Consider the following 20354-nt stretch of genomic DNA (forward strand, 5'->3'; position numbering starts at 1 on the left):
AAAAAAAGACAGCAGTAAAGTTTGCACAATATTATTTTTTTTATATTGTGAAAGATAATGTCACGCCGAGTAAATTCATACCCAACATGTCACGCTTCAAAATTGCGCCTACTTATGGAATGGCGACAAACCTTTACACTTAGTCACTTAGTCTCCATAGGTGACGTTTAAACAATTCTACAGGTTGCAGGTTTTGAGTTAGAGGAGGTCTAGGGCTAGAATTATTGCTCTCACTCTACCGATCGCAGCAATACCTCACATGTTTGGTTTTATTTTCACACTGTTCTTTTAAAAAATTATTTAAAAAATAGTCATTTTTATTCCTATTACAAGGAATGTAAACATCCCCTGTAATAGGAAAAAAAGCATGTCAGGACCTCTTAAATATGAGATCTGGGGTCAAAAGACCTCAGATCTCACTTACACTAAAATGCAATTTAGAAAAAAAAATTGTCATTTGAACAAGAGCTATGGGTGGAAGTGACGTTTTGACAGCAATGATATTGAGATGGGTGCCATCTTCCCCCTCACTCGTCTCCATACCAAACCAGGAGAACGATCCGATTGCCGCCGCCGCTACTACGGCTCCTGTAAGTAGCGGAGGGCCCCTCTCCTGTTGCCAATAAGAAGAGTGATCTCATGGTAAATCCGCCACAGAGTTCACTTCTATCTTGAAGCGGGCAGCCCGCTGAAGAGGAGGATAGTGGGGTTATGGCAGCTGGCCGCTGCCATAACGATATTCGCCTTCAAAGTAGCGACGTATACCGATGGTGGGCGGTCCGTAAAGTGGTTAATAAAAACTGTCTGTGTGTTTTATTACTTTGTAACGCTTTTTTGGGTGAACGGGTAGGGGTAAGCTGTAGCTTAAAGGGGGCTTCCAGATTCTGATTAGCCCCCTGCTCACAGACCCCACAATCACCGACCAGTTGTGGGGAGGGGGCCCTTGTCCCCATCAATATGTGGGCAGTGTGCTGTGAGCTGCCCCAAAGCACCCCCCCGCCCCCCCCGATGTTAAGGGCATGAATGCAATGTATTCTCTGACTGGACTAAGTGGATGTGATGTCCTGATCTCGACCTTGTCCTGTCAAAGGATGCCTTGCATTCATTGAGAAAAATTCATGGCACTTAGTGAATGGCACCTGGCACAGGACCCAGAAAACTGTTGTAGAAAGAGCACTACTGTGATTCTCCATTTCCACAGTGATCCCTCAAATATGGTATTTGTATGCTTCAACTGGGCCACACAGGCCAAATGTAACTATTCAATAACAACTATACCCTGAGCTCAGCTTTACATGTTTATTAGCGAACCAAAGATTGTGTTAATAAATATAATAATAATTTAACCGCTTCCTGACTGGCGCACGACGATGTACGTTGGTAGAATGGCACGGCAGGCACATGGGCGTACAAGTATGTCCCTTTTTTAAATGTGAGCGCCGCCGGCCGGGACATCTGTGAGTCCGATCGCGGGTCCCGCAGACTCAATCGCAGTGGGGATACCTGCAATCGTCTCACGGGGAGGAAGAACGGGGAGATGCTAAAGTAAACAAGCATCTCCCCGTTCTGCCTAGCAACAGTGACACTGATCTCTGCTCCCTGTGATTGGAGCAGAGATCAGTGATGTGTAAAATACCAGCACGCCCCCCCACAGTTAGCAACACGCCCCTAGGACACACTTAACCCCTACACTGTCACCTCCTGGTTAACCCCTTCACTGCCAGTGTCATTTACATAAGAATCAGTGCATTTGTATAGCAGTGATTGCTATATAAATGACAATGGTCCCAAAAATGTGTCAAAAATGTCTGATGTGTCCGCCATAATGTCGCAGTCACAATAAAAATCGTTGATCACCACCATTACTAGTAAAAATATATATATATATATATATATATATATATATCTCTCAAAATGCCATAAAACTATCCCCTATTTTGTAAACGCTATAACTTTTGCCCAAACCAAATCGATAATCGCTTATTGCGTTTTATTTATTTTTCCTAAAATATGTAGAAATATATGTATCGGCCTAAACTGAGGGGGGGGAAATATATATATATATATATATATATATATATATATATATATATATATATATATATATATATATATATATATATATATATATATATATATATATATATATATATATATATATATATATAAATATTTTTTTACATTTTTGGGGGATATTTATTCTAGAAAAAAGTAAAAAATGAATGCTTTTTTTCAGTATTGTCGCTCTTTTTTTTGTTTATAGCGCAAAAAATAAAAACCGCAAGGGGGAGCAAATACCACTAAAAGAAAGCTCTATTGGTGGGAAAATAAGGACGACCGCACAATCTTCAGTTAAAGTGATGCAGTGTCGAGTAGCAAAAAGTGGTCTGGTCTTAAGCCAGCAAAAGGGACGATCGTTCGTCCAATGATCTCATTGTGTGTGCCAGGCATAACTTTGACAAAGCATTAGAAAGTCGGACTCCTGAAACTGATGGTGTTGGGTTCAGGTTTTAATTTTGTGTTTCAGTCTCTAAAATTAACTTTAATGTAAATTGCAGCAATGCCCCCAAGGTGAGTAACTGACAACTGAAGCTTTACATTGCTTGGTATCTCCTACAGGGCCATTGATTTCATTAGCATGAAAGGCTTGCTGCATTGATGGATGTAAATTGGAGTGAAAGCCCAGGCCATCTGTTGCAGTGTTTTACAGTACTGCATTAAGTATTGCATAATAGAAAACCTATTAAATAGACTTGATTTTAAAAGGGAACTTTTATGTGTGTGTGTGTGTGTTTTTTTTTTTTTTTTTTTTTTATATATACATATTAATAAAATTTATATAATCTTTGTCAACTTTATACAAATAACTTAAACTCGTCAATGTGTGTTTTTAAAGTGGTTGCAAAGGCTAAAAATAGATGCTGTTGTTTTGGTGTATGTAGTCCACCAAGTCTCTAGTCACTGGTGTCCATAGCAGCAACTACCTGTAGTAAGATTTCCACTCCTTTATATATATATATATATATATATATATATATATATATATATATATATATATATATATATATATATATATATATATATATAATTTATTATAAATCTTTTTATAATAATCTAAAGTCTACACACCCTTGTTAAAATGTCTGTCAGGTTTCTGTGATGTAAAGAAAAAAATGAGACTACGATTAATCGTTTCATAACGTTTTTTTTATTTTTTGGGGGGGGGGGGGGTTGAGTAAAAATCTAAAAAATGAAAATATTGGGGTGATCTGATGAGGGCTGTGCACAGGAGATGCCCTCACAATCTGACAGATTTGGGGTGTTTTTGTAAAGAAGAGTGGGCAAATATTGGCAAGTTAAGATGTGCCATGCTGATAGACTCCTAACAAAAAAGACTGAGTGGTCCATTAAAATCAAAAGGTGCTTCAACAAATTATTTGTTTAAAGGGGTTGTAAACCTTTGTGTTTTTTCACCTTAATGCATCCCAAGCCTGTCAGTGCTCAGACCAAATGCCGCACACTGCATCAAATTGGTATGCATGGCTTTTGTCCCAGAAGGAAGCCTCTTCTAAAGATGATGCACAAGAAAGCCCGCAAACAGTTTGCTGAAGACAAGCAGACTAAGGATATAGATTAATGGAACCATGTCCTGTGGTCAGATGAAACCAATATAAACTTATTGGTTAGGATGGTGTCAAGTGTGTGTGACGGCAACCAGGTGAGAAGTACAAATACAAGTGTGTCTTGCCTACAGTCAAGCATGGTGGTGGGAGTGTCATGGTCTGGGGCTGAATGAGTGCTGCCGGCACTGGGGAGCTACAGTTCATTGAGTAGACAGTATTATACGACAGTATTCCAACATAACGACCCCAAACACACCTCCAAGACAACCACTCCTTTGCTAAAGAAGCTGAGGGTAAAGATGGACTGGCCAAGCATGTCTCCTGACCTAAACCCTATTGAGCATCTGTGGGGCATCCTCAAACAGAAGATGGAGGAGCACAAGGTCTCCAACATTCACCAGCTCGGTGCTGTCATCATGGAGGAGTGGAAGAGGACTCCAGTGGCAACCTGTGATGCTCTGGTGAACTCCATGCCCAAGAGGGTTAAGGCAGTGTTGGAAAATAACGGTGGCCACATAAAATATTGACACTTTTTTTTTGGTCCAATTTGGACATTTTCACTTAGGAGTGTACTCGATTTTGTTGGCATTGGTTTAGACATTAATGACTGTGTGTTGCATTATTTTGAGGGAACAGCAAATTTACACTGTTATACAAGCTGTACACTCACTACTCACAAACTAAGTTTTAGCAAAGTGTAATTTCTTTAGTGTTGTCACATGAAGAAATCTTTACAAAATGTGAGGGGTGTACTCACTTTTGTGAGATACTGTATAGCTTCCATTGCAGCCACTAGGTTGTGAATAGTTAACATTTTTGTTCTAATATATGAGTGATTATTATCAATGGACAGTGATCAACTGGCAAAAGAAATATTTATAGCCTTGTTTCAAGAACATGCCTTTTTATTATATGGGTCTTACTACCATTTAGAATGCAGCTGTAAATCATGAAGCTTGATAAAGGAACTATGTTTATATTGAAATTGTGTGCTGATGAAATCTAATAAAACTTCTAACAATTTTTTTTATATTAACATAGAAGACAATGGCACTCTGATTTAGATTATTTTGGTGTTTTGATGACCTTGAAAACTTTTAGCCATTAAGTCCTTTAGGCACTTGAGTTGGGGTGGGGTGAACCTTTTGTCAGCTCTCGGAACGTGTTGTGAAACCGTCTGTAATGTAGGCCTGTTTAAAGTTTGTTATAATTGCTCTCCTGTCTGTTCCCAGTAGAAAGTAATTCCCCAAGCAAAGCAGGACTGCTATTTTTATTGCTGGAAATTTCCACTTGGCCACCTGGTTCAGGTAAGCAAAAAATGTGAAATTGCAAATTCACTTAAATGAGTGCTTAAACACTTTTATGCACAAATGGGTTTTGTTTTGGAATAAAGAGGTTTAAAATGATTCTAAAGGCTCTTTATTTAATTAAGAGGTCATGCTTTCCTGCTCTGTGCAATAACATTGCACAGAGGTCCTATTGCCTCTTGTTTGACAGTCCCCTCCTTATTCCTGCGGGTGTCCCCATAACAAGCCGTGTGCTATGGGGGCACCTGTGCTAGTGTGATCTCATAGACACACATGGCACTGGTCAGTCATGCAGCCCGCTCCCTCCTCGCATGTTTGACTGACAGCTGCAGAAGCCTATGGCTCCCATTGCTGCCAGTGTCTCTTGCATGCAAGACCAAGAAATGGTAGAGCTGTGCTGGAGTGGTGACTGGAGCCAGATAAATGTTTAAGGATGGGGGGTACGGTGGGATATTTTCACCTTAATGCAGGGAATACAATAAGGTAAAAAAAAATGTTTAGAACACTTTAAGAAAAACTCCATGCATTTGTAGCAAAGTGTCATTTCTTCAGTGTTGTCACATGAAAAGATATAATAAAATATTTACAAAAAATGTGAGGGGTGTACTCTTGTGAGATGCTGTATATTTAATGCTGCTGGGCTTTCCACAAAGCTCATTTCTGATTGCTTGCTGTGGGTCACAGCACCCTATGGCTGTTTTCATTATCTTATTTTAGGCCACTTATTTGAGAACAGTTAAGTCAGCTCAGTTCTTCTTTAGGTTGTGGTTTTGTGGTTTGCTTGCTGGGTTTTTGGCCTTGAGCAGAATGAATCAGAAGTAAACCAGCTGTGATGTTTGCCTTTTTTTTAATTTTGCATGTTTTGGGGTCACAGTTCAAGCGTGACTTTGTTGACACAAAAAATCCATACATAGCATTTTTTTTTTTTTTTTTGTTTAGTTGAAAGCAACTCCCAAAAAAAGTTCTCTGCATGCATTTAATTTTGTTCCAGTAGTGTTTTGTGTGGGTTTTCTATCACCTCCAAGAGCATTCTAGTTATTTGGCATCTCACCCAATTGCCCATAGCGTGTATCTGTGTAATTTGGTTGCAAATTCCAGCAAATGTGTTTGGTCTGCATTATACTGGAAATGGTAAATATGTATGTAAAAACTTCAGGGAGCAGCAATTTTATACATGGCCAATAAGCAAAACAAAATGTGCATCTAGTCTTGGCATATAATAATTCATATTCCATCACAAGTTTCTGGTATAAGCTCTAAAGGTTTGGGTGCTGTAGCAACAACCAGCTGGATACTGGTTCAAGTCACAACATAGATATTTGCCAGCACACCAAGGATCAGCACAAAGTGGCATCCCAACAGTTTAATTTATTGCATGAACACAACACAAGAAGGTGCCACGTTTCGGAGTCGTGCAGGACCCCTTCATCACATGCCTGACAAAGGCGTCCTGCGTTACTCCGAAACGTTGCACCTTCTTGTGTTGTGATCATGCAATAAATTAAACCGTTGGAACGCCACTTTGTGCTGATCCTTGGTGTGTTGGCAAATATCTACGTAGTCTTAGCATATGGCACTGGTTGGAGATGACAGGCAATCCTATTTTGGGCTGTGCATGCACAGCAAGAATATGAGAAGGGATACTTTTGGATTCACCACTGGAAAGAAAAATTTGTTTCATGACTGAACATTTTAGCTAACGCCGCAAAGCAGCACAACTCATTCATGCACAGTCTGATGGGGATATGAGCAGCCTGTCATCTGTAATCCTCCCTGCTTTTCTACTGAAAAAAAAAAAATGTAAAAATCCAATGCACTATTTTTACCTCTGCATCTGTCACAGCTCTCTGAAAATCTCTGGTCCGCGGGCTGCAGAGTGGTTCCATCACTGGCCCCACCTCTCATCTGTACACCCCACCTCCCAGCAGGAAGTGAGGGGCACGCACACTTCCAGCACCGTGCACGCTGCTAAGCTAGTGTGTGAGGGTACAGCTGGGAGGTGGTGGGGCCACCTGAAGATTTCATGACTTTGCCTCCCAAGCTCCGGACATAATAAGCCCACGGGCCAGAGATTTTCAGAGAGCTGTGCAGGCTTAGAGGTAAAAACACAAAGCTTTGCATTTTTACAAAACAAACTAGAGATGGTGCATGTATTTGAGAACTGATGCAAATGAGGTTTTCAACCACTTTAATGAACCGTTTTGTTACTTCATGTGTGAGTACTTTTAAGGGTGGTCAGTATGACAACAGGCATATTTCACAGTTCTATTCCCTGCGGACACCTTAAAGTGGTTCTAAAGGCAGAGGTTTTATTTATCTTAATGCATTCTATGCACGATGCCATTGGCTCCCGCTGCTGTCAAAGTCAGTGAGCCAATGTTTTTATTTTTAAGCAACCCCCCAAACCGAGACGTTATCACTTTAAACCCTAAAAGATGATTTACAACCTACAATGAAAAGTTTACAGACAGTCTGAGCATTGTAGTATGGAGGGCTGTTTTTCACCACGTGCAGGAACATTGATGAAGCACTGCCGGGCAGATGTAACTTTTTGCCTGCTGGCACCAGACTCCCCCTGATGAAATTTCAGGTAATGAGAGGTCCCAGGAAGCCTACAATGTTGTCTCCACGAAGAGCTTTCTGGAAGCACCTTCAGCCTCCACTAGCAAATTCCAATTGGCTCTTGTCATGAATATGGATAAAAGGCAATAGATACTAGAGCTGAGACTAGTTTGGGAGTGTCATTATAAATGGTTCCTCTCCATTTTGGGCTGCCAAGGTGTGATTAGAGCAAGTAAATTAGTTGAAAGCTTTCATTAAGGGGGAACGTTTTTCTAATAGTGATGTTTGAGTTCTGGTAGAATCTGGGGAGTTATACCACCTGACATGTTCTTATTTCTCTGAAAAATGGACATGTAGATCTGAGCGTGCTTGATGCACGAGAGGGGCCTTTGGGACACTTTTTTTTAAATGTTATTTTATTTCAAAAAAAATTTATGGGGTGTGTAGTCGTAGTACAAGACTATGCAGTAGATGGAACTTGGCGCTCGGAGATGCTGCATTTATGCAATATGCATTTAGGAAATATCAGGGTTGATGGCAGTAGAATGTTACATAGTTACATAGTAAGGTTGAATAAAGACACCAGTCCATCCAGTTCAACCTGAGTGAGTGTCTACAATTGTCCCAATCCCTGTACATTGCACACTCACATCAGTCCCTACCCTCAAGGAACCCCACAATCAAGGTCCCATTCATATACTAGGGACAATTTTGGACAGAAGCCAATTAACCTACCTGCATGTCTTTGGAGTGTGGGAGGAAAACGGAGTACCTGGAGGAAACCCACGCAGGCACAGGGAGAACATGCAAAGTCCAAGCAGGTAGTGTCGTAGTTGGGATTTGAACCAGCGACCCTTTTACTGCTAGGCGAGAGTGCTACCCACTACACCACTGTGCAGCCCCTTATGTGTATTTCACTTTTCTGTACTGTTATACCAGGGGTTGACAAATTTGCTTGGAATCTAGGAGCCAGCTAAAAAAGTTAGGAGCCAGGTCCGTGACGGCGATCTGGACCTGTCCCTGGCCTGACATGGAGACGAGTGAGGGAAGATAGCCCCCAGCCCCCCACCTGTCTCCAAGTCATTGCCCATAGCTCTTAGAGGGACATTTTTAAATTGCATTTTAGTGTAAAAATGAGATGGTGAGGTCTCTCTGACCCCAGATCTCATATATAAAAGAGGACCTGTCATGCTTTTTTCTATTACAAGGGATTTTTACATTCCTTGTAATAGGAATAAAAGTGACACACATTTTTTTTTTTTTTTTAAAAGAACAGTGAAAAAAATAAAAATAAAAAGTTAAAATAAGAAAAAAAAATTGTTTTAAATGCGCCCTGTCTTGCCAAGCTTGCGTGCAGAAGCGAACGCATATATGAAAGCGGTGTTCAAACCACACATGTGAGGTATCGCTGCGATCGGTAGAGTAAGAGCAATAATTCTAGTCCCAGACCTCCTCTGTAACTCAAAACGTGCAACCTGAAGAATTTTTTAAACGTCGCCTATGGAGATTTTAAATGGTAAAAGTTTGTCGCCATTTCCATGAGCGGGCGCAATTTTGAAGCGTGACATGTTGGGTATCGATTTACTCGGCGTAACATTATCTTTCACAATATAAAAAAAAAAAAAATTGGGCTAACTTTACTGTTGTCTTTTTTTTTTTTATTAAATAAAAAATTTTTCCCCAAAAAAGTGCGCTTGTAAGTCCGCTGTGCAAATATGGTGTGACAGACAGTATTGCAACGACCACCATTTTACTCTCTAGGGTGTTAGAATAAATAAAAAAAAAAAAATTATATATATAATTTTTTTTTTGTTTTGTTTAGGGGTTCTAAGTAAAGGGATGGAGAAAGACTGGCCCATTAGGCATTGTTGGTTGTAATTCCAACGGCCACCACAGAGGGCGCCAGATTCCAGAAGGAACCATAGGATCACAGAAGGCCTCAAGCCGGGGGCTCAATTACCGGCCGCCACCCACGGAGACGGGATACCCCCAGCTATGCTGCCCCCAGGCGCAAGGTCGCTGATTCTAGTCGCCAATGCGACCTGGCGACCGGGTTTTGTCGAGCACTGTGTTATACAAATAGTTATGCAGTGGGCAATATTCATCAAAGTGTCTGAAGTAAGCATGGGTACCCATGACAAGTAATACAGTAACTGAATTTTCATTATGCCTTACAAATCATTTTTTGGGTTGCTACAACCAACACAGGCATTTCCTTACTCATACTATACCCATACCCATTCTATTGGTTGAACTGGATGGATGTTTTCAACCAGACTAACTATATAACATACAGAGGATGGTGGGTTCACATATGCTGTGAAAATAAAACCACCATTTACTTGAATAATTGGCTGGCCAAAAGGAATTTAAAGGAGGTAAAACCCTGATGGGTTTTACTTCGCCTTTGCTCCCTGCTCACTGCAAATTGAAAGCATAATGGGCTAGTATGCATCCCATACTAATCCATTATGTGACACTTACCTGCAAAAGAATCCAGCGATGTCCCCTGTGTAGGCAGCATCCATCTTCAAGCCCCTCTTCCTTCCAGGCCGTGGACTCCGGCTCTGTGATTCGCCAGAGCCATGTGACGTCACTCCTGCACATGCGCACAGTAACGGCCAACGCTAGGGAAGAAACTGCATGGAGTTTAGTTTCTTCCCCGCGCATGCGCCATTCACTACAAGTGAAATATCTCCTAAACGGTGCACATTTAGGAGATATTACCACTACATATAGGTAAGCCTTATTCTAGGCTTGCTATAGGTCGAAGTCCCAAAAAAGGGTTTACAACCACTTTAAAATGCAGTAAAAAAAAATTGTAGAATGCAGGCTGGTAACATTTTCCTATCAAATGTTTTTTTTTTTACTTCTTTTTTTTTGAAGCAGCTGTGTTTATAGATGTATATTTCTTTTCCTGCATTTAATGCAAAAAGTAATGTGATTGCATGTAATGCAATCTGTAGTTTTACAACAAACTGGGCAACATGAGTTAAATGCCAACACAGAGATGTCTTCAGTCCACATACCCTAATTGTTAGACCCCCCTAAGCACACTGGTACCTCTGTATCAATAAATGACAACAGTTAGTAAAACTACATTTGATTCCATCCCCCAGCAACAGCTAGGGCCCTAGATCCCTTTCACACTGGGGTATTTTTCAGGCACTTTAGCTTTAAAAAAAAAGCACCTGAAAGAAGCCGCAACTGCAATCCCAATGTGAAAGGCCGAATGCTTTCACAATGAGGCGCTGCACTGGCAGGTCGTCAAAAAAAAAAGTCGGAAAGCAGCTTCTTTGCATGCACCGCTCCTAAGCGCCCCTTCCCATTGAAATCAATGGGAAGCGCCTGCAAAACGCTGAAAAGCGCTTTTGGCAGCGGCTCTTTGTGGGTGCTTTTAACCCTTTATTTGGCCACAGCAGGGGTTAAAAGTGCCCCACTAGCACTCGAAAAACGCTGGTAAAGCGCCGCTAGTTTAAGCGGCACTTTACAAGCTTTTTTGGGCGCTGGCAGTGTGAAATGGCTCTTAAAGCCCTTGGGCTTTCACATTGGGATTGCAGATGAGGCTTCTTTCAAGCGATTTACAGGCGCTTTTTTTTTTTTTTTTTTTTTTTTTTTTTTTAGTTTTATTTTTCCCCCATGCATTTTTTGTTTTGGTTTTTGTTTGTTTTTTTCGAAATCAGTGAACAAACTACTGCAGAAAAGGTCCTCTTTATAGAAGATGAGTATTTTTCTTTCTAGAAAAGCTGTATAGCTAAAAATAATGACTACCTCTTCTTTGTGTAGGGAAATTGCTTTGGTTCCCTGTTGATCTGAGCAGCTTAAAGCCATTTAATCCAATTTAAGGTCAGGCAACCTTGCTGAGATCCATAGTATAAATGGGTCAATGCTACATTTGTGTGCCATTCATTGCAGGCGGTTTTTGCATGCTGGGTGCATGGCAGTAAAATGTTTTTGTTATCCCATTGGTGCACCTTAAATGATAAATGTGCTTCTCAGGGTCTGCAATGAAATGGATCTGAGTGAGATTGGCATTATTGCCCTTTAGATTTTCTTTCAGGTTTTACTAAATTTGTTCTTTAACCAGCACTGGGAAATGAGACCTGGACACCTGGTCCTTTTGGTTACAGTGCATCCGGAAAGTCACATTCACAGCGCTTCACTTTTCCACATTTTGTTATGCTACAGTCTTATTCCAAAATGGATTAAATTCATTATATTGCTACAAATTCTACAAACCATACCCCATAATGACAACATGAAGTAAGTTTTGTTTGAAATATTTGCAAACGCCTTTATTAAAAAAAAAAAAAACGAAAAAAAAAATCACAGGTACTTTAAATATTTAACAGCTTTTGCTCAATGCTTTGTTGAAGCACCTTTGGCACCAATTACAGCCGCAAGTCTTTTTGATTATGATGCTACAAGCTTGGCACATCTATTTTTGATGTTTGATGTTTCTCCCATTCTTCTTTGCAGGACCCTCCTCAAGCTCCATCAGGTTGGATGGGGGGAGTGGCTGCACAGCCATTTTCAGATCTCTCCAGAGATGTTCAGTCGGATTCAAGTCTGAGCTCTGGCTGGGCCAATCAAGGACATTCACAGAGTAGCCACTCCTTTGTTATCCTGGTTGTGTGCTTGGGGTCGTTGTCCTGTTGGAAGATGAACTTTTGCCCCAGCCTGAGGTCCAGAGTACTCTGGAGCAGGTTTTCATTAAGGATGTCACTGTACATTGCTGCACTCATCTTTCCCTCGACCCTGACTAGTCTCCCAGTTCCTGCCGCTGGAAAAACACCCCCACAGCTTGATGCTGCCACCACCATGATTCACTGTAGGGATGGTCTTGGCATTTCATCTTCACTTACAATTCATCAGACCAGAGAATTGCTTGAGTTTTTTATTATTTTTTTTTATTTAGTTATTTATTTTTTTATAGCGGTCAGCTGTAGAGAACGGCTCTGCACTAAATCGTGGAAATGCCAGATTAAGATCGTGTGTGTGTGTTTATATATATATATATATAATTTAAAATATTTTAACTCTTTCAAAGGCAGTACCTTGTTTTGGCACATTACAGCAGAAGTAGTAAGCCAGATTCTAGAACAAAACGCTGAACAAGCAGGGCAGTGCTACAGCCGTAAACTCTACATTTCAAGTACTGTATATCTGCCTGTTTACTTTTTTAATGAGGCAAGCTGATTACCCTTTATAGACATTGTAGACCTTTTCTGTGTATTATTTTAATAATCTATGCATAAAAGGCTGCGATATTTTGCTCATTACATATCAAGGGTCTACTTCCTTCTTAGCAGTGCTACACAATGGTTGTGCTTTACTGCTCCTCACAATAGAAGCCTGAGCCATTGACCCATTAGAGATGGTGTGCTCTCTATGTGATTGATATCTCAGCAGATGGTTAGACTGTAATTGCAGTAAACCATTAAAAGCTCCCACTATTTGCTAATCTACATATCTCTAATGCAGTAACAAGACTATAAAAGAGCAAACGTCTATAATAAATCAAAAGAAATGCTCCCAGAGAATATACTATTCTTTCCATTTATGAAAGTTATCCGGTCCCCGTGGAAAACATTCCATTTTTTTTCTTCTTTGTGGTGGAGAATATCCTCTTTCTGGCAATATAGCATGTATGGGAAGCCTTTGCACAAACATAGAAATATCATCCTAGTGTTGTATAGACCAATTTCAATAATTAACCAGTATTTGAAAAATCATTTCAAAGTGATGGCTGTTAGGTTTTCATCTCTGATGTCCAGGCTACTTCACTCCAATAGATCGGGCTTCTTTGTAAAAGGGATATTTTGTTATAATTTGCATTCGTAAAAGTGATGTCTATAATCCTTGTAAAAACTTTTTAATGCTGTCATCTCAGCCTGCTCTCTTCCAATGATCGGACTGTCCTGACAACACGCCCCCCCCCCCCCCCTGCGCTGCACAGCCATTCACTGGGAGGCTTGATGTGCTGCTGCTTCTCCTCCTCCCCACTCTGTTGCTGCTGAGAATAGGGGAATGTGATCACCTGTAAAAAAAAAAAAGGGGGGGGAAGTATTTACATACGTTTTTTGCCATTTAGGATAGAAAAACCTTCTGCTTTCAGCCCCTCCAAATACCTTACCTGAGCTCAATCCAGCAATGCGCACAAGAGAAGTTTCTCTCTCTCTCTCTCTCTCTCTCTCTCTCTCTCTCTCTCTCTCTCCTCTCTCTCTCTCTCTCTCTCTCTCTCTCTCTCTATCTCTCTCTCTCTCTCTCTCTCTCTCTCTCTCTCTCTCTCTCTCTCTCTCTCTCTCTCTCTCTCTCTCTCTTCCCAGGAGGGACAGGCCGAACGGCGCTGTTTGTCAGTGGGGCTTGGGAGTGAGCACATGAGCGCCCCCCAGAGTAAGCAACTGGCTTGGGGCATCCAGCAGAGGGATGGAGTGCTGGCAGCGGACCCAAGAAAAGGAGCCTCTGGCTTTTTTTTTTTTTTTTTTTTTGTTAAATATTTTCTACTTGCCTGCTCTGCACAGAGCAGCCCTGAGCCTCCTCTTCTTGGGTCCCCCACTGGCAATCTTGGCTCCTTCTCTTTTGTGTCTGCCCCCATAGCAAGTGCTTACTATGGGACAGTCGTGAGCTCAATCCAGAGCCAGGCTGTGTGTGTCTATTGATGCACACACCACTTCTCAGCCCCCTGCTGCTCTCAACCAAGCTTGTGAATGGGGGGGGGGGGGGGGGTGAGAGGAGCGAAGAATGGCAGATGAGCACAGAGCTGAATTGATAAGGACTTGGAAGTAAGTATTTGGGGGGGGGGGAGGGGGGGAAGGGTACGGCAAGTGGCAAAACCATTTTTTACAACTAAGGCAGGGAATATATGCAAGTAGAATGTTTCTTGTTTGTTTCTTGTTTGTTTCTTGTTTGTTTCTTGTTTGTTTCTTGTTTGTTTCTTGTTTGTTTCTTGTTTGTTTCTTGTTTGTTTCTGTTTGTTTCTTGTTTGTTTCTGTTTGTTTGTTTTTTTGTTTGTTTTTTTTGTTTTAGAACTACTTTAAATAAACCTGATCATAAGGATTTTCCGTTTAAGCCCCCCAGGTAAATTATCAGGAACAATTTTTTATTTTTCAGTTTTGTCCAATGTTTCTACTTTTTATGTTTTAAGTGTCCAAATGACCTTTTGAGGCATGACCTTTTTTACTATTTTCTTTTCAAAGTTTTTTTTTCTTTTTTAAATTTTTTTTTTTTTTTTTTTTTTTTTTTTTATACTCCCTTGAAACATGTTGGCTCATAACAAAATAGGTAATAGAAATGGCCTGAAGGTATCTGTGCATTGCTTTTGAATGTTTTGCATCATTAAACAAGGTGTGGTGCCAAAGACATTTTTCTGCATATGTTCTGTGATAATGGTTATCTCCCCAGGATAATGTGATTTATACGTGATAAAACTGTTAAAACATGCAGAAGAATAGTTGCTGTTTGCTATTCGGACAGTTCTTTATGCATGTTGTGAGACCTCGAACCATACAAAAGCTTCCAGTGCTATGCTTGTTGGAGTTGATCATTATGGGTATTGGAGTGGGCTATTTTATGAGTGTGACTTTTGTCGTTGCTGGGTAACTATTCTCCTGCCCTTGATTTTGGCATTTGAAGCAGATGTTAACGAGCATGGCTTTACTCTGCAGGTTCCAGAAGCCAATGATCATTTATCAATGATGGCACAATGACATCGTTTATAAAGTAGCGGCAAGAAAGATAGGCTTTTCGCCATGATAGGAACATTTCTGAAACGTCACCCAACATTTCGAGTTTGCTGAGGAGGTTCGTATAGCATTGACAGCTCTTGGCATTAATGGGTTATTGCAGCAGTGAAGACTTACTGTAATGTATAAATAGTCACTTGATGCAGGTATAGGTGAAATCACTCAATATTTATTTTTGTTTTTAGTGCACTACATCGCCACTGGCTGTTCGGTATTGTTGCTCCCTCAGGCCTAAACCATGGAATCCATGACTTTGGCTAATACTGATAGGATCCCACAACAATTAAAGTGGTTCTAAAGTTTCTTTATCTTAATGCATTCTATGTGTTGCTCATTGCATATCAAGGGTCTACTTCCTTCTTAGCAGTGCTACACAATGGTTGTGCTTTACTGCTCCTCCTCACAATAGTAGCGTGAGCCATTGACCCATTAGAGATGGTGTGATTGATATCTCAGCAGATGGTTAGATTGTAATTGCAGTAAACCATTAAGTCTGGTTGTAACTGTGGGCATCTGAAGCTGCTGCCTGTTCACTTCCGGGATTTACACAGACACATTTCCAGCTCTGCAGCTCTCATTGACCCTCTTATGACTCATCACCACTCCCTTCCTGGCAAACTCTCACGAGAGTGAAAGAGCTGTGCATGATGTCATAAGCCTAGGCTTTTTACCAGACAAGAGACAGGAAGTGTATAAAGTACTGGCAGAGAAAAAAGTCTTCCTATCCAAAGTTAAAACAATATGGGCAGAATATTTAATAGATGGAAAGTTGAAAAAAATGTCTGAAATTTCGCTTTAATGAATTCATAGAGCACACCACCAATATACTGGTCTGACCATTAAAAAGAAGTGATGTATGAAAGCATGGAATATTAGGATTTATCTTAAATTAGAGCCTGTATTTCTATCATGATGACTACACATTTAATGGATTAGCCAAGCTTACTACATCTAAAATATCAGGAAAAATGTAATACATGTGCCAAGGTGAGATACTGTTAATTCCCACCTCTCCCTGCTAAACTCCACACACCCTTTTACTGCTCTGCCACTGTCGCGTACCTGGTCAGCACGGTGATGTAGGAGTGCCTGAGATCGTCCACAGATGAATGTGCAACAGGCAGGCTGGAGGAGGTTGGACAAACCAGAGCCGTGGCAGGCTGAGATTTGTGGAGCTTGGGCAGGTTGGATGAGCAGGTGCAGGGTCAGACAGGCCAGGTGGGTAATGTTCAGGCAGATTAGAAGAGCAGCAGGCAGAAGAGAAGTCCAAAACAACCCAGGGTATCAAGCAAGCCGTATCAAGATCAAAGGTCAGCACAGGTAACAGGTCAGAACACAGAAGCTGCAGATCAGAGTCTATGGTGCCCTTTTGTCGCCAGCGTTGGTGACAGGTGCGCGCACGTGTGTATGCCATGCAATTCTTCATGCACGGACATTCCTTTCCTGATAGCCACTATTGGTGTGAGAGAGAGTCATTCCAACCTCCTGATATTAAAAATGACAGTGCATATGTTTTATAAGAACAGCCTCCAATAAGTAGAAGTAAATGCTCTTTGATTATGGAATGCTCTTCTGGAATTTGCCATCCATACATGCATCATCCTGTAAACAAGTATACTAACGTTCCCTTTTGTACTTGAGCCCAATGGGCACTTCAAATGCCTTTTACCTCTTAAAGCAAAACTTTACCCATAACAACTTGATAAAAAAAATGTTCTTTAGCAAAAAACATACATTCCACATTACTATGCTACCAAAATCTGATCTAAATTGCCTCCAGCATTGCTTATGTCACTTCTTGCTGGATGCTGCCATTTTGATGAAACCCAGAGCCCCTGAACAGCAGTAATTCATAAAGCGGAACTAAAACCCATCAATTCAACAGTTTCAAAAAACAGTTGCTATCTGTCGCATTTCCTTGTGTCCTCTACCAAACTGTCTAACCATCAAATGGCTGGTGTCATAACTGATCACATGTGCAGCACCATGGCAGTTTGAGATCAAACCGAACCAGCTTCTTTGGCTGTAAAAGATAGCAGGGTATAATTCCGCTTTAAAGCTGTCAGCAGATAGGCACTTGTATACTTCTTTTTTTTTTTTTTTATTTTTTTTTTTTTTACATAGTGATACCCGCACGATAGAATAGAATTTTTTATTTTGTGTACATAACCTTTTACAGTGTTTTTTTTTTTTTTTTTCTCTTGGCAGCCTCGCATTATAGTAACTAATGTGGAAACCATTTATTCTTTAGTTTTTTGTGACAGATGCTAATGTCCAGCTAATTATAAGGCCTTTTGCTCATGGTTCTGATGTTTGAGCATCTGCTTTTTTGAAATGACTTCAGGCATTCTGTTTCGTGCATATTTATACGTGTTCACGCGCACGATACATTCATAGGGAAAAGAAGCTATTTATGCATATTTTTGTGCATTTGCGTGTACCGGCGCAAAATACTGACCAGGAACACTGATTTTTATTTATTCAATTTTTTTCCCCTCGAGAACATGCAGCACTTGTTTACATGCCTGTGTGTACAGGAACATTGTAAACAAGGGGCTGCTATTTAGATCAGTAAAAAAAAAAAAAAAAATGCTGTACTGAGCTTTTTCAAGCTGCAGTGTGAAAGAGGCCTAAGGCCCCTTTCACATATGTGGACCGTTCAGATCCGCCAGTTAGTTTTTATGGAGCATCGGATGTCAGCGGTGACATGTCTGCTGACATCCGATCCGATCTGTTCCGCTCCGCAAAATCCAGATGGATGGATGTCCTATTTTCCATCCGTCTGACGGATCGGATTGGATGAAAACGGACAGGCGGTTAGTTTTTATCCGATCTCCCCATAGGGGAGAGTAGACTGACAGGTCTGTCCCTGCTCAGAGTGCAGAGACTGGCTTGTCATCCGCTGGCTCATCCGGGGTTCAACTGAGCGATCCCCGCTGAGCAAGCGGAGTAGTAAAAACGGACAGCCCTGGTGTGAAAGGGGCCTAAGGCTCAATGCACACTGGCTTTAAAATTCACTGCTTCTACAGGCGTTTTGTTCTGCCTGTAGAAGCAGCTCAATGTTATCCTATGTGTCCATTCACAATTAGGAAAATTACACGCATATTTTAAGCTCCACGTTTAGAGGCGGGGAAGAAAAAAACTCGTGGTTTGCGTTTTTCTGATTTTAGCTTACTGGCAGAAAACGCAAAACTTGTCTAAACTCTGTACAAAAAAAGCTCTATTTTTTGTCTGCCAGGACAAGTGTGTTTTGTGTTTTTTGTTTTTTCAAGCCCATTGTGCATGGAGCCTAAGGGTGTTTTTAAACATTTTAATATTATATTATAATATTTTTACATATATTTACAGTAGTATACATTTCTGATGTTGTAAGTAGTTTTTACATAATAATCAAATTTATTCTATTGACAGTGAACAGAGTAAACTATGATGTTCCATCAAACCTGTCTGTGTGTACAGTTTGTGTATTAAAGTGGAACTAAACTGGTCGATTTAGAACTGCTTCCCAAAACAGTTGCATTCAAAGACTTGTTGGGATGGGGAGCATTGACCCAATGAATAAAGAGAACAAAAAGTGTAAAACCCTCTGAATCAAATGAACATGTAAAAGCAGGTAACACCTGGCAGAAGAGGAACAATAAATGTTATTTTAATGAACGTTTATACCTTTAGTGTAACACAACCTTTATAGGCTGATGATAGGAGGGCAAGCAGCAAATATATATATATATATAATTTTTTTTTTTTTTTTTTTTTTTTTTTATGTTTGTTTTCTGGTATATACTATCAAAATCGAGGTAGCCATACACATAATGTGGTGTATATGGGTTATAAATGAGTCTAGTATAGAACATCTGACAGTTTGTATGCTAATGTTTGTACCAGACTCATAATACCGATTCTAATTGAGTTTTGAATTCATTGGAATAATATCTTGTGATATGGTTTAGTACCAAAACAAACAAGCAAACAAACAAAACAAAAATATATATGTACAATTGTTTGTCTAAAAAGGCCTTTTTTTTGTGCAGTGATCTGTACTCATGTTTGGTTTATCTCCGCCAGTTGGCCATTTATGTACTGCAGCAATGACATCGGCTGTCACCACCCTATCTGAAAAAACACAAGCGTGTTTGAAGGAATGTTTTTGTGGTTTCTAGACCAAAAGATGTGACCGTATGTCCCAAAACCTCAGTTTTTGTGCACAATATACAGTACTTTTGGTTCCAAAGCAGAAGAATTGTCTACATAGAGCCCATAAATCTACATGGAGCCCTGGTGACATTCAGGGTTAATAGCTGATGATAGATTTAAACATTGCCAAATGTGAAGATTGTTGAAGTATTATAGATAAAATACATCCTTCCTGTAGACTGTTTTTTTTTTTTTTTTCTTTTTAGCTTGACATGCTACATGAGATAATTTAGCAATTATTTCCTCTTGATTGCTACACCTCGTGACGAATGTTCTACAGCCGAGGCCTAAAGTTTTGAGACTGACACAAATATTAATGTTCATAAAGTCTGCTGCTTCAGTGTTTTTAGATTTTTTTTTTTTTTTCAGATGCTACAATGGTATACCGACGTATAATTACGCATACAATTAGGCATTTCATAAGCATCAAGGGCTTTTATTGACAACTACATTTAGTTTATGCAAAGAGTCAAAATTTGCAGTGTTGACCCTTCTTTTTCCAAGACCTCTGCAATTTGCCCTGCCATGCTGTCAATCAACTTCTGGGACACATCCTGACTGAGGCTGCTCGTTCTTGCATATTCAATGCTTGGAGTTTGTCAGAATTATTATTATTATTATTATTATTTTTTTTCATCCTCTTGAGGCTTGACCACAAGTTCTCCATGGGATTAAGGTCTGGGAAATTTCCTAGCCATGGACCCAAAATGTTTATGTTTTTGTTCCCCAGGCCACTTGGTTATCGCTTTTAGCCTTATAGCAAGGTGCACCATCATGCTGGCAAAAGCATTGTTAGTCACCACACTGTTATTGGACGGTTGGGAGAAGTTGCTCTCAGAGAATGTTTTTGTACCATCCTTTATCCATGGCTGTGTTCTTAGGCAAAATTGAGCCCACTCCCTTGGCTGAGAAGCAACCCCACA

At 40.3% G+C, this 20354-nt stretch overlaps 1 protein-coding gene across 3 annotated transcripts in view; it reads left to right on the forward strand.

Annotated features, from left to right (window-relative positions):
- SNRK (SNF related kinase) overlaps nt 1-20354 on the forward strand; it is a 113216-nt gene that overhangs the window by 15921 nt on the left and 76941 nt on the right. Inside the window, exon 2 of one of the 3 annotated variants that reach the window (XM_077491477.1) lies at nt 15160-15295. The exons of the other annotated variants lie outside the window; for them this stretch is intronic. The gene's annotated coding sequence lies outside the window, so the exon portion shown is untranslated. The remainder of the gene's footprint in view (nt 1-15159; nt 15296-20354) is intronic. 3 annotated transcript variants of the gene reach the window in all.

This window comes from Lithobates pipiens, unplaced genomic scaffold, assembly GCF_037356315.1.
Source record: "Lithobates pipiens isolate NorthernLeopardFrog02 unplaced genomic scaffold, aLitPip1_a1.2 Scaffold_19, whole genome shotgun sequence".
Classification (NCBI taxonomy): Eukaryota; Metazoa; Chordata; class Amphibia; order Anura; family Ranidae; genus Lithobates; species Lithobates pipiens.